A 13,770-nucleotide genomic window follows, 5' to 3' on the forward strand; every position below is an offset into this window, starting at 1 on the left:
GGAGCTGACTTTCCATAATATGGAATATCAGCATGACTCTCACACTTGTGGAAGCCTTCTCGCACTTACGTTGAGAAATCAGCTGCTCCCCACAGTTTAGGGACCTGGGCAGGGACAATGCTACCATCGTGTTCTTTCTAACTTAGACCAAACTGAATGGAGCAGGCAGTACTGATCAGAAATCAGTTTCTCTTCAAAAAAGAGTTAGAGAATAGTGAATTAGAAGTGTTTCAGTAATTAAGAGTTAAGGAGACAGATTATTTCAAAGTACATGGTTAAGAGCTTTTGAAATTAAGTTGCTTTGAAGTTCTGAAGACTCTCAGCAGCCAGTGAGCTAAGTAGAAGAATTTTGACACCTCAAGTGAAGACAAGAGGAAGTTTTGAATTGCTACTAAAATTTGAAGAAAGGAAAAAGGAGTTAAACTGTGGTTAAAAACGGTTTAGTGAAGAGGGACCTTGCAAACTCACGTGTTTAGGGAGATGTGACAGATAAGGCAAATATATAAAGTGAGATGACTGGAAGATGAGGGAAGGGCAATGGGCACTTGGTATCCACACTGTAGAAATGTGTGACAAAGGACTGTGACAATCCAGGGTGCTCTGTCTAAAGTGAGTGCTTTCTCCTATAGGTGACCAGGAGGACCTTGTGTTGCCAAATCTTTAGGTAATTGCAGAAAAGTTAGTGATCTGTATTTTAGAGAGAGGGTGCAAGTGAGCGAGGGGCAGAAAGAGAGAGAGAAGTGGGGCTCACCCAAAGCAGGGCTTGCACTCACCCGATGGGACTTGAACTCACCAACCGTGAGATCATGACCTGAGCTGAAGTTAGATGCTTAACTGACTGAGCCACCCAGCCACCCCAGAAATATATATTTTTGATAAAACTTCCCATTTTGAAAATATCAAACGTGTAATAATCTGTCTTTAAAAACATTGGGCAACTCAACATGTATAGGGCAAAAATACTTCTTGTGTTGAATATAGTCCATGAGCTGCCAATTCACCACCCATTTAAAAAGAAGCCATTTTTAATACTAGAACTAAGGTATTATTAAAATAATATGTCCAAATTACTAAGGAAATATATATATACGTATACATGTGTATACGTATATATATATAGTTTTTTTTATGTTTATTTACTTTGAGAGAGAGTGTGTGCACACATGTGGCTGAGGGGCAGAAAGAGAGGGAGAGAGAGAATCCCAACGCAGGGCTTGATCTCTGAACCGAGAGATCATGACCTAAGCCAAAATCAAGAGTCAGATGCTTAACCACCTGAGCCATCCAGGCACCCTGAGGAACTCTATTTTGATGGGAATAATACTAAATGAGGTCCTATGTTAATCTGAATCCCCAGATAAGTTTTCATAAGTCTCAGTATTTAGTTCATATAATCAAGCATGTTGGAGGAATGGGAAGGACAGTGAGCACTGTGAGTTCAGAAGACAAAACATGGCTGGTACAGTCACAGAAGACTTCAAGGAAGAGGTAGAGCTTGATCTGTCTTTCAAAGGGTGGTTGGATTTGGAAAAACAGATGAGAGGGGACATTTTTCTGGGAAGAAGGCACAGTGGGACTATAAGTCCAAAGGAAGAAACTATGAGATGCTTTATTCTCTCCACTGAGCAGACAGAAACAGCACAGACCCAATCCTGGGCACAATAAATAAATAAATACCAACTTGAAACAAAGAAAAACATTACTGTTTACTTAAAATCCTTAGCTTCCCATACTATGGATGAGAGGCATGAAAAATGGAATTTATCTCGGAATGTAGACTCAGGTATTTGAATAAGGTGCCTTAAAAACTGACAATCTGAACAGCATTGCATTAGTGCTCAGAGCACTTACTTAAATTATGTTCATGTGGATATAATTTCTCCCATTTTTTTTTTAGAAGACTTGCATCTCTTCAGTTTTTTCATTCTATACACTGCCACTGTGTTCATAGGTCACAAGCCTAACTTTGAATTTCATTTGTAAGCCTGGCATCTCAAGCCTGGATTTTTTCCAAGAAGTTAAAAGTTTACTCGCCCCTGAGGTCAATTGGAGTTGCCTTCTTTGACACTTGTCACCTGTGGTCCTCAAAGGGCTTGGTGGTTTCAACATTAATTTGAGCAGACAAGATTAAATATTATAATAGTTTTACTACGTAAGACCTTAGCTTTCTGTATAGTTTGATTACACATCTGTTGCTGCAGACCTACCTCCTACAGCCTTGCCATGCAAAGTTACGGTGAGGGTGGGACTGTGCAGTTAGTTAATCTCCAATCAGGGCTGTCCAGAGGAGTCTGCAAGCGTGGGTGGGGGTTCTGGAAGGGTGCCAATGGAGGCTTGCCTAGGACTATCAGGAGACAGGAAGAAAGTTAATTAAAAGTCCAGTTAAGTTGACTCAAAAGATTAATAAATCAAAAAGTTCATCAGGCTGGAGGAGCTAAGTGGGACATGATCCAAAGGATCAAAGTGAGGGTCAGAAGTAGGATGACTGGAAACAAAGCCAACCCAGGAACTCACCCTGGGAATGCTGGGACAGTGCTCTGGCAACATCTTATGCACAGGCCAGTGAGCCCAGCTGGACAGAGCCCTTGCTCTGACAGCACCAGAGCCCGGATGGATCCTCATAATTTCTTGGGAAGGAAGCAGTATCGAGGCAAGTTTGAAGGCACCAGTTTTGAAGCATTGTTTTCCTGGTTTGTCAAGTGAGAGATGTGTGTTGATGTTCTCTTGTGTTTTTGTGAATGCTACTAACATTCTCTGACATCATCAGGATAAGGCACCTAAAGCATTAATCTTGTGTCTGTCCTGGAACCAGCCAGTTCTCCCTGAAACTTTGCAAATCTATCCCCAGTGAACATGCAGAACATCAATACTGATCTGCCAGGTGACATCTAAGGAGAGCTAACAGCTGGAGCCCAGCCCCAAAATACCTATCCTTCCTTGACAGTGGAGGGCACCTTGGTCAGCACCTTCTGCAGGAAGGAAATGGCTGTGGAGAGTTCCTTTCCATATGCCCCCAGATCAGGCCCTCAAATCTGGGGAAATGCTTGCAACAGGAATGTGCCATCCAAAAAATCAAATACACCGATTAGACTAAAAGAAAGTGAGTATAGCACATGCCGAGTTTGCCTGTGGTCACATAAATGAGCCTTAGCTGTTTCCTGAAGATAGGAGCTGGAACTCTCATGGGTAAAGCTGACTGAGATCACACATTTCACCCTTGGCCTACTTTGTTTATCTCCAGACCACTGAAGCATTCAGTCTAGACCGTACAGTATTTCCAGTATCTCCTGTTACTTCTTTCCCAAGCATCTGGTTTTTCTCAGGCCCCACATGACCCACCCTGCACAGCCTTGTGCTGGGATCCAAGAACTGACGAATATCCCACTCGTGCTTGGGTCACTGAAGACATTTGTTGAAGTCTGTTGCCTGTCTTCTAAGGTGGCCCCTCACACGGTGGGTTTTCCTTCTGGACAGAGAATTTTGGGGTCCTTGGATATTCCTTTCTACTGACTTCAGAACTCAAGAAAGGGAATATCCAGGGAGCTCCTGTCCTAGGAACTCTGACTCCAGGCTTGACATCCTGGGAACTTCTTGGGTGAAAGCACTGAACCTCTTTGGGAAGGCCTCAGCTACCATACATATGGGCCTTCACATTGTTCATGTCCATTGTAGATGGAATGCATTATGTTCTTGCTTTTGTTCACTCTGCAGTGTTTAAAACCTTACCAATAAACAAGTATTTAATGAGCAGCTGCAATATAACTGTGCTAAGTTAACTTCTTTAGTGAGAGCTTCTGATCTCAAGAAGCTTATCACCAAAGTGAAATGATAAAAATAATTCTTGTAAAGGAATATTGAGTAACATAAGGCAGAGTGTCATGAAGGCCCTAATTGTGAGTGGCAGACAAGGTCTGTGAACATGGAATTGAAAGGGAGAGCTATGGCTATGCTTTCAAGCAGAAACAGATTTATGGTAGGCTTATAGGATGGGTAGAAGCTGAACATTGGATGGATAATGAAGACTTTTTATGCAAGAAAATTATCTGAATTCATTCAGATAGTAGAAAATAGTGAACTAGGTAAAGCATTGGACAATAGTCTAGGTTTATTTATTTATTATTTATTATTATTAGATTAGGTTTATTATGTTGCCTCACATCTTTTATTTATTTTTTTTTTTTAATTTTTTTTTCAACGTTTATTTATTTTTGGGACAGAGAGAGACAGAGCATGAACGGGGGAGGGGCAGAGAGAGAGGGAGACACAGAATCGGAAACAGGCTCCAGGCTCTGAACCATCAGCCCAGAGCCTGACGCGGGGCTCAAACTCACGGACCGCGAGATCGTGACCTGGCTGAAGTCGGACGCTTAACCGACTGCGCCACCCAGGCGCCCCACCTCACATCTTTTATTATCTTTTTATTTGGTACAAGAAAAGAAATAAGATTTCTATTTGATACAGATTCAAATAATCTAAGTCCCTATTTAACTCTGCCCTTTGGGTCCAAGGATGACATTCCTGATTCTCATGAACTTTGGCCAAAACACCATATGCTCCTTCAACATTACAACATTTTCTTTCAGCCAATAATTTTATATTATTGTGCTGGATATTGTCTGCTTGTGATCAGATCCATTTCCACCCATGGCTTTTCCCAGTCCCTTTCATATAACTTTCATATAACATATGTTCCTTTTGTCTCATGAATGGTCTAGTCCGTTAAGATGCAATTCACATTCATATATGTAATTCACATTCATCTTGGGTTTCAAAAAGTCTTGGTGGCCTTTTATTAATCTATTTCAAAATATGAAACAATAAGCCACCAATAATTGACATCCAAAGGAGATATATTGGCAGCTTCAGGAGCTCCTGAGGCCAGAAACAGGTTCAGGAACTCCCTCAGGGACCTATGAAGGGGCCAATGCAATCTCAGTGTTGAAGACAGGTGCCAAGAAAGATATCCATGATGGGAACAATGTCAGTATTTAGAACCAGACAGTGCTTCATATGGGTAATGTAATCAGAACTGCAGGAGACAACACGGTCACAAGGAAGTTTGTGCAGACCAAGTGCAGACCTTTGCACTTGGACAATCTACCCTTAAAACATGTTTTGAGTTGTACCTGATGGTTCCAAGTTATGATCAAGCCTGTATCTCACACACGTTTGGGGTGAGTTCACTAAAGGATTAACACTGAGGCATGGCTATGAGAAAAGGGAAGAACAATTGTGTAAGTAAGCAACCATAGCTTTAACATGCCCAGTGGGGCTGTTTTTGGTTTTTGTTTTTGTTTTTGTTTTGTTGTTGTTGTTGTTTTATAAATAGAGGAGGATTTATTGGAAGGTGTTTGGAAATCCATTGTAGAGATACTGAATGTGCACAGTGGAACAGGATTTGGAGTTTGGAGTATGTATGAGAGCCAGATATTCTGGCCAAAGAGTGAGCAGTTTTGTCTCTCATAAGCAAAACAAATCCCATTGGGTACCATTTGTTCCTTGGCTACATTAGAAAATACTCCTAAAAGAGACAACACCTGAATTATTGGGACATTTATAGTATCCTTATTTTCACAAAGGGGGAAGCATGATTCTTTGATAAATGAACACAAATTTTATTTGATAAAATTTAAAAATGTTGGACCTGATTCTAGGAATGAGATATAAATGTCCTTTCAGTGTATATCCTGTTTAATTGCATTAAATGTTATTTAATGTCTAGAACAAGTACACCCCCAAAGTGAGACATGTAAACCCCGAAAGTGAGTATCCTTTTGAGATGCAGCTTAGAGACTAGAAGACTTTGGGAAAGGTCTTCCTGGATAAGTAATACTGCCTTCATTCATTTGACTGCCAGGAATGAGTAGTGGAGAGAATAAGTAGTGGAAAGAATACACTGCATGGAATGAGTAGTGGAGAGAATAAGAAGCAAGGTGTACTTGATTCACTATATCAACAAGTATGTTTTGAGTCCTGCTACATGGTAGTCACTGTGATAGGGATTGAAGATATGGGGATGAGCAATCCTTGCTCTCAGCTTGCTCTCAGTGAATGGGTGGGAGGACAATAATTCAGAAAAGTACTTGTTTTGATATATATGATGAAGTGGAAATGCTTAGGAATGACTCTTCTGGAATTTGTGTAGCTAATGTGTGTGAGCGGTTGGGTTATGTCATAGGCCGTTTCCTTTAGGTAATGAACTCTAACTTATGAATTGAAGGAGGATTTAGAATTAGCCAAGGAATATTAAGGTATGGACTAAATTGCTCCACACTGCCTCAGACAATTTAGCATGCCACAGTTTCATGGATGGGAATAGACACGAGACTCCTAATTCAGAGACAAGTGACTGTATGTTATTTTTGGCAGTAGCAGCAGCCAGAGTATCAGCATTGGTTCCTGTTACCTGAGTCCCAAATCTCTCAGGGCACCCTAAAAGGGGCAGGAGATACTTGTAACAGTGGACAGTTACTTTACAAGAGAGGAACCCCATATTTAGGAAACCAAATCTTTCATAATTGGCATTACGTCCATCTGACTTTTACCCCAAAGGAAGACATTATCTTTATTATCCTGGATAGTTAACAGACTTGTCCTTCGCTCTGGATGGAGATACTATCTCTATCTTCTAAAGATGTTTGCAACACGATGTCCTTGAAAAGAAGGAAAAAAAAACCCACATTTGGAACAAAGGTAGTCAATGCCTTTGCTCACCAGATCAGCAGAAAAGTTAAATCCATGGAGAATTATCTCTTAACATCTATCTCTGTCCTCTAGGGCAGGCATTGGCAAATTATGACCCACAGGCAGAATAACCCACCTCCTGTTTTTGTAAATAAAGTTTTATTGGCACACAGCTAAACACATTCATTTAAGTATTGTCTGTGGCGGCTTTAATGCTACAATGGCAGAGATAATTAGTTTCCATGCAGACCATATGACCTCTTCACAGAAAAAGTTTGCCAATCTCTGCTCTAGGATATGGTCATTCTCCACCTGACTGAAGTTGACTGGTGAGTACTACATCAACAATCCAGCTGTAGGGGGAGGGGAAAGAAGAAGAGCCAACAATTTATTTAAAGGATGTGACCCAGAAGTTGACGTCTGTTCACTTCTCACTGGCCAGAACTTAGTTGCATGTTTTGTTAGGTGTCCCCAGACTTCCTGCTAGTGTTAGTGAGTCACTAGAAGTGTCAATAGGTCTCAGCATATAGCCTTATTCATGGCCAAGATTTATTACAATCAAAGCAGGTGTTCAGCATAAACTATATAAAATATATATCATATATATTATAAAATATATATCATATATATTATAAAATATATATCATATATATTATAAAATATATATCATATATATAAAATTGCATTAAAATAATGCAATTTGGGCACAGTGAGCCACTCTTTACAGGGACTGGTGGCAACTCTCCTGACATCTGAGTTTCCAGATGCCAGCCAAGAGTCAACCTTACAGGGAGCCTTTCCAAGGGTAACCGACTTGGGTTCACACAAATGCCTACACTTGGGTGCAGTAGAAGCTGGGGAATATAGTCCAGATAAGATTCTGTGTGCCCAGCTAAAACTTGGGAGGTTTGATTACTGAAAGATGAAGAATAAATACCATAAATAATTAGTTTCTGTCACACAGTGGAAGAGGGGCCAGGTTAAAGTTCTCAGCCAGAGAACTGTTGACATTTTGGGCTGGATAATTCTTTATTGAGGGAGGCTGTCCTGTACATGTCGGTGGTACCCCTCTCAATCCTGACAATCAAAAGTGTCTCCAAACGTTGCCAAATGTGCTTTGGGGTCAGAGACATCTCAGTTCAGACAGATCGAAGCTAGTATGTGAAAGCCAGAGAGAGAGACACCAGGCCTTGTTCAGAAAAACTGTTACTTTGTTACAGTTTGAGAATAAATGAGAGATGGAAAGTAGCAAGAAAAAGGCTGAAGGTATAGGCTGGACCCAGGTAATAAAGAAGTTTGTGTGCCATAATAAGGGGTTTGGATTTTTTGAAGAATCACTGAAAGATTATGAAGAGCCACTGGAAGACATTTAAGCCAAGAATCATATTTGTATTTTCAGAAAACCAGTTTGACTTACATATGGAGAATTAATGAAAAGGCAAATAGTCTGGGATCAGAAAGACTAATGAGAAGGGTATTTCACTCACGCAGGTGAGAAATGTTGAGGAACGAAATGAAGTCATTGGCAGTTGAGAAGAATAAAAAGTGAAGGATCTGAGTGTGACAAGTAGAAGTTTTGCTTTGGGCCTCTGGGTAAGTAGATTACCATTCACAGAGCTAACAATGAAGATAAGAGAATAGTGGAAGGGGAGGAGTGATCAGATCTATTTTGGGTTTGCTGAGTTTGAAGTGACTGAATTTTCCAACAGAATAATCTGATATGGTCACTTAGTATGTAGTGAATAGAATAGAATATAGTGAGGAGATGAAACCTGCACATACAACCAACTGTTGTCAATATTCCTTTCCTACTGATTTTTTAAAACGCAAAGGCTTCCTTTCAAATGTACATAAAGTAACTCTTCTACTAAGCTTTTTAGATGAAGGGGGTGATTCCTTCATTCACAATTTATTCAGATGGGTTTCAAAATATTGCAGATTACTAGCTACCCCAACGTTTTCATTTCTTCCTGGACTAGGTGTCATTTCTTGGGCACAGTAAATATTTTGGCTTTAGTAACTTTCTGCTTTGAGAACTTGAATCTCCTGGCACTCGGTGTCTTCAAGTAGAAATAATCCTTGCAGAGACAAATATATAAAAACTTAGGTACAGATATAGAAACTACTATTCTGGGGTTAAGATGACTTAAGATGACATTTCGTACTAGTGACTACAATTTCCCCATCTTCAGTAGAAGGTATACTGTGTCTGGCAGAGTAGCTAAATTTGCATTCTCTCAGGCAAGACATGCATCATGTGATTGAAGAATTAGTTGGAGATTAGTTACTTTAATTAGTAATCAAGGCACAAGATACTGAACACAAGAGCACTGATTCTGAGCCCTTGCATACCTCAGTCCATAATAATAAGGGAAAGTTCTTCTGTACATTCCTTGCGGAGTTCGATATGAGAGTAAACAGTGGGATGAAATGCAGGTTCTAGTCTTTAATGACTTGAACACAGATGTTGCCGTTGACAGGAAGAGATATGTTGAGTGTTGTTTCTCCATTTGCTTAGCAAGATTTGACATGTGGTGAGCCAGAATAGAAATTTGAAGAGTTGAATCAAGATGTGTTGAGGGAACATTGGGTGAAAGCAGTGATGAGGGAAGCAAGTCTGGGTATAACAACATTATGCTGCAGACGGAAACTTTGTTTAAAAAAAAAAACACAAAAAACTTCCCAGGATTGTCTGTTTGGATAAGCTAATTGGTAAATCCAGTTGCTCTTAGAAAAGAATTTTAAAAATCTATAGGATACATAGCCAGGATATCATAACTCTAAACAATGTCCATAGTCGATTTGTGTTTGTGTATACAGTGATAAGTGCTTACAGATGGCTTACAGAAGTGCTTTAGCTGGGGGAAATAAAATCAGGTGATGGAGTATGGAGGAGGAGTTGTGCACTGGTCCCAAACTGCTAAGTTTTCTGAGGCTTTTTGATTCATAGTCCCTGTGGTTTCCAATACTGGCAAAGGCTAGGGAGTGTACCATAGGTTGGTTAACAAGTATAAGTATTCCATCCTATTAAGATAGGGATGGTAATATTTGTAGGTCTCTTCTTTGATCAAAGAAAATGGCCTGTTGAATAATAATACACACATGGCACCATTTCAAGCATTAGCGTTTTGTCCCTAATATTGTCACATCTTAAGCATTCACCAGTTAGACTTTTTTTTTTTTTTTTTTTTTACCTCCCCTTAGAGCCAGGATTTAATTTATTGCCATAAGATTCTCTTTTCCCACCAACCATCCTTGCTAATTCCTGAAGGTTTATTCATTACTTTTGAATTGTCTACCATGTCTTTCCCTCCTTTGTGGTTGTGTTCAAAACTAAAACAGGGTGAGGGCAGTGAAGTTTGATGCTCTTTGAGATCAGGCACCTGCCACTTAATGCAGTGGGGTTGTGTTCATGCTGATACTTGCCAAAGCCAGTGCTCTGGACGTCATGCCTGTCAAAATCCATATCCTGTTTTCAAATTAGCCTGTTGGATGGCATTTAAAAAACCTTATAAAGTCACTAGGCTACTAATAACTGATGTTCATGAGGTGGGTTACTCCTTTTCATATATATATTCCTTTATTCTGTAAATAGTTATTAACCTTTATGCTAGGCATTGGGAACCTATGGATTTTGTCAGTCAGGGTCCTGAAGGGAAACAGATGGCACACTTAAGTTGGGTGATTTGAAGACAGTATCATAAAATGACTATTTACATATTATCAGTTGGATTGAGTTGAATCACAGAGAAAGGACATTGCAGCTTCCTGGGGCTGTTAATAGTGGTGGGCAAGTCATTGGCACCAGGAAACAAGAAGAGGGGAGAGGAGACTGAGTCAGGGAGAGCTGTGGAGAGAAGGCCGATGTTAGGAAGCCATGACCTGCAGTAAAGGAATCTGACGGTCCTGATGACCTCGTGGGAACGGCATTGGGGAAAAATAAATGTCTACCTCACCCTTTGAACGTTCATCTCCTTTTGGTGCCTTCTATCAGTTAAACCCCAGAGGACACTGCTGGTATTATCCATACAGATCAGCTTCTTAAGACACAGCGGTCTTGAGAATGCAGGGTTGTGGAGCTGGAGGGGCAAAGGAAGACACGTCACACACAAACGACAGGGATCTGTCCCAGGAGCCTACAACAGCACTTCCTATGCTTCAGCAGATCAGAGAATCACATAGAGACCTTGTTAAAATGCAGATTCTTGGGCCTTACCCTCCAGCAGTTCCGATTCAGCAGATCTAGAGTGAGATGGGAAAATTAGCATTTCTAACACATTCCTGGTGTGGCCTGGGCCCCTATTCTATAGATCACGTTTAGTGTAGCACTAATCGGACATTTTGAGGCAGGAAAATACCAAACGCTAACAAATGGATGTCTAATAGCAGAATGTCAGCTCTACTACAATAATTTAAAGATAATTTGCTACTTTTGTAGCACACTATTGTCAAATCTATTTTCAGGCAAGCTGATCTTGACTAGAAATCATCAAAGAAGAGCGTTTTGAATTTTCAAGTAGGAACTTAAGGATGGTCATGGGTTTAACTTTTCTCCTTATAGGTAAATCTTCCTCTGTAAAGAAGTTATTGCCTCATTCAGGATTAGCTCGAGACCTAGTATGCACAAATGCTAGCCTGTATAGGGACACCATAATTACTGTATACTGAATAGGTAGATATACTTTAAAACGTTTTAATTAAAAGAGAATTGAAGTCAGATGACTTCATTTTTGACGTTCTATAATTTTTGTAAGGGAACTTTCTAAGCTAAAAACAAGAAAAAGAAAAAATCAAATAAAACTGCTCTAGTGAGTACATAGGACAAAACATGGGAAGTCCTCTCCCAAATATTCTTGTATAAAAGCCCAATTCTTTCTAATTTGCTACTCCTCCTTTAGCATTATTCCATGAAAGTAATGTATGGTTGACCAACAGTGAGGGAAGTGGCTCTGAGATTAAATCATCAGGGAAGAGGAGCTGGCCTCTGACTACTGAGCAAGAGAGAATCAAAGCATTTGAATTGAAAATACCTGCTCAGATCAATCACTTAGAACATGCATAAACTGGGGCGCGTGGGTGGCGCAGTCGGTTAAGCGTCCGACTTCAGCCAGGTCACGGTCTCGCGGTCCATGAGTTCGAGCCCCACGTGAGGCTCTGGGCTGATGGCTCAGAGCCTGGAGCCTGTTTCCAATTCTGTGTCTCCCTCTCTCTCTGCCCCTCCCCCCGTTCATGCTCTGTCTCTCTCTGTCCCAAAAATAAATAAAAGTTGAAAAAATCTTAAAAAAAAAAAAAAAAGAACATGCATAAACTGATGTTTCACTTCAAATGGTCTTCTTATTTCCCATGAGCTACTTGGAATTCTTCTCTGTATCAGTCAAGCTTTTTGTTAGAGTAGATTGAACTCATTGCCCTACTTCATCATCTCCCATTTATTCTTGGCCCATTGACTTCTGATTCTCAACTCTTCCAAAACCTACATTGGCAGAAGTTAACTGTGCTCATCTGATCTCTCAGCATCACACAGGGCTGTGGACTGCTCCCTTGTGTCATTGGTTTCTGTGGCATTACTTTATCCTGTGTGCCTCCTACCTCCCTGATGATTCCTTCTTAAAACTCTGGTAAATCTGTCATGTCATGTTGCTCAGTCTCAATGCAGAGACTTTTCAGAGATGCCCAGAGCAACAGGTAAAAGCGACTTAGCCTTACATCCCTCAAAGAATATTAAAGGGAATCTGATTCACCACACTTACCAAAGACTCCTAGAATACTCATAAGTTTCCTTAAATCTTAAATCACACAGCTGATCTGGATCCTCTCATACCACAGTCTCCAAAATTCTCTTCTGGAGCTCTAGATGGGAGGTTCTTTTTCATCCATCTCTTTATTATATTGATTTGCTTGCCTTTTGTTTCTCTACTATTTTGGAAAGGGGAAGAAACAAGAAATGAGAGGCCAAATACAGGTTTCTTCTTAAAGCATGGATGAGAAACAGAGGAAAAGCCATGTAGAGGGGTGCTGACTCATACATGAGTACTTTTGTTCCACTACAGGCTTGTTCTCTTTAATTGACCCATCTTATCTGCCTTTCCCTGAAATGCTGGCATCCCCCCAAGTGTCCATGATTGCATTGCTTGTGATTCTAACTTTCTCTCTGAATGGGAATTGTAAACAGTTTTTCTCTTGTCCAGCAGATACTAGACATCTCCGCTTGGATAAACGACAGACCCTTCAGTTCTCAGTGCAACTGCTGCTCCTTGATCAGTCCAGAGCAGTGGGCATCATGCTCGATCCACCCACCTCTCCCATATGCCATCTCAAATCAATCACTAAATCTTGGGGTATTCAGTTCTCAAAGTCTCTCAAATCCATTGTTTCTTCCTAGTCCCTAAGTTTTATCCTTACATATCTCCTGAACTGTTTCAGCAGTACCTTAAGCATTCTCCTGCCTGCAGACTAGCTCTCCTCAAACCAACTTCACTACTGACAAAGTGAAATACTAAAATGCAAATCTTATTCTGTTATTTCATACTCACTATTTAAAGTGCAGTGTCTCCCTTTTACCTATAAGATCTGGTCCTTTTTGATCTGAGCCCTACCTGCTTCTCTCTTTATGCTGCAGCTCTTCTGAAAGATTGGCACATTCCTCACCAACCATCTTCTATATTTTGGCTTGTTCCTTTCTCTCTGAACTGCCCTTTGCTCTCCATTAGTTAATGCTGGCTGATGACTTTACCCTATTAGACTGAACTAAGTGACCCACCTTGGTGTTCCTGATCCCACAGCATGGGAGTTATCACATAGTATTCTTATGTCTTTTTTGCCAATCTCTGAGGATGAATATCTCATAAGTGTTTTGAAGAATGTCAGAGGTGAAATCTAAGTTTGGTGAGAGGACAAATCACTGGAACTTAGGAGAACGTGGGCTCACATCCAAATTAACCATTAATCTGCTTTGAAATGTTGGACAAATCACTCCCCTTCACTGCTCCATCTTTCATAGAAGAAGCTTGGACCATATTATCATATCTACCATGCTGTCATTCCACTTTATACCTTCCCACATGTTTAGAGAGGATGTTCATTGAT

Source organism: Lynx canadensis, chromosome A1 (assembly GCF_007474595.2).
Source record: "Lynx canadensis isolate LIC74 chromosome A1, mLynCan4.pri.v2, whole genome shotgun sequence".
Lineage (NCBI taxonomy): Eukaryota > Metazoa > Chordata > Mammalia > Carnivora > Felidae > Lynx > Lynx canadensis.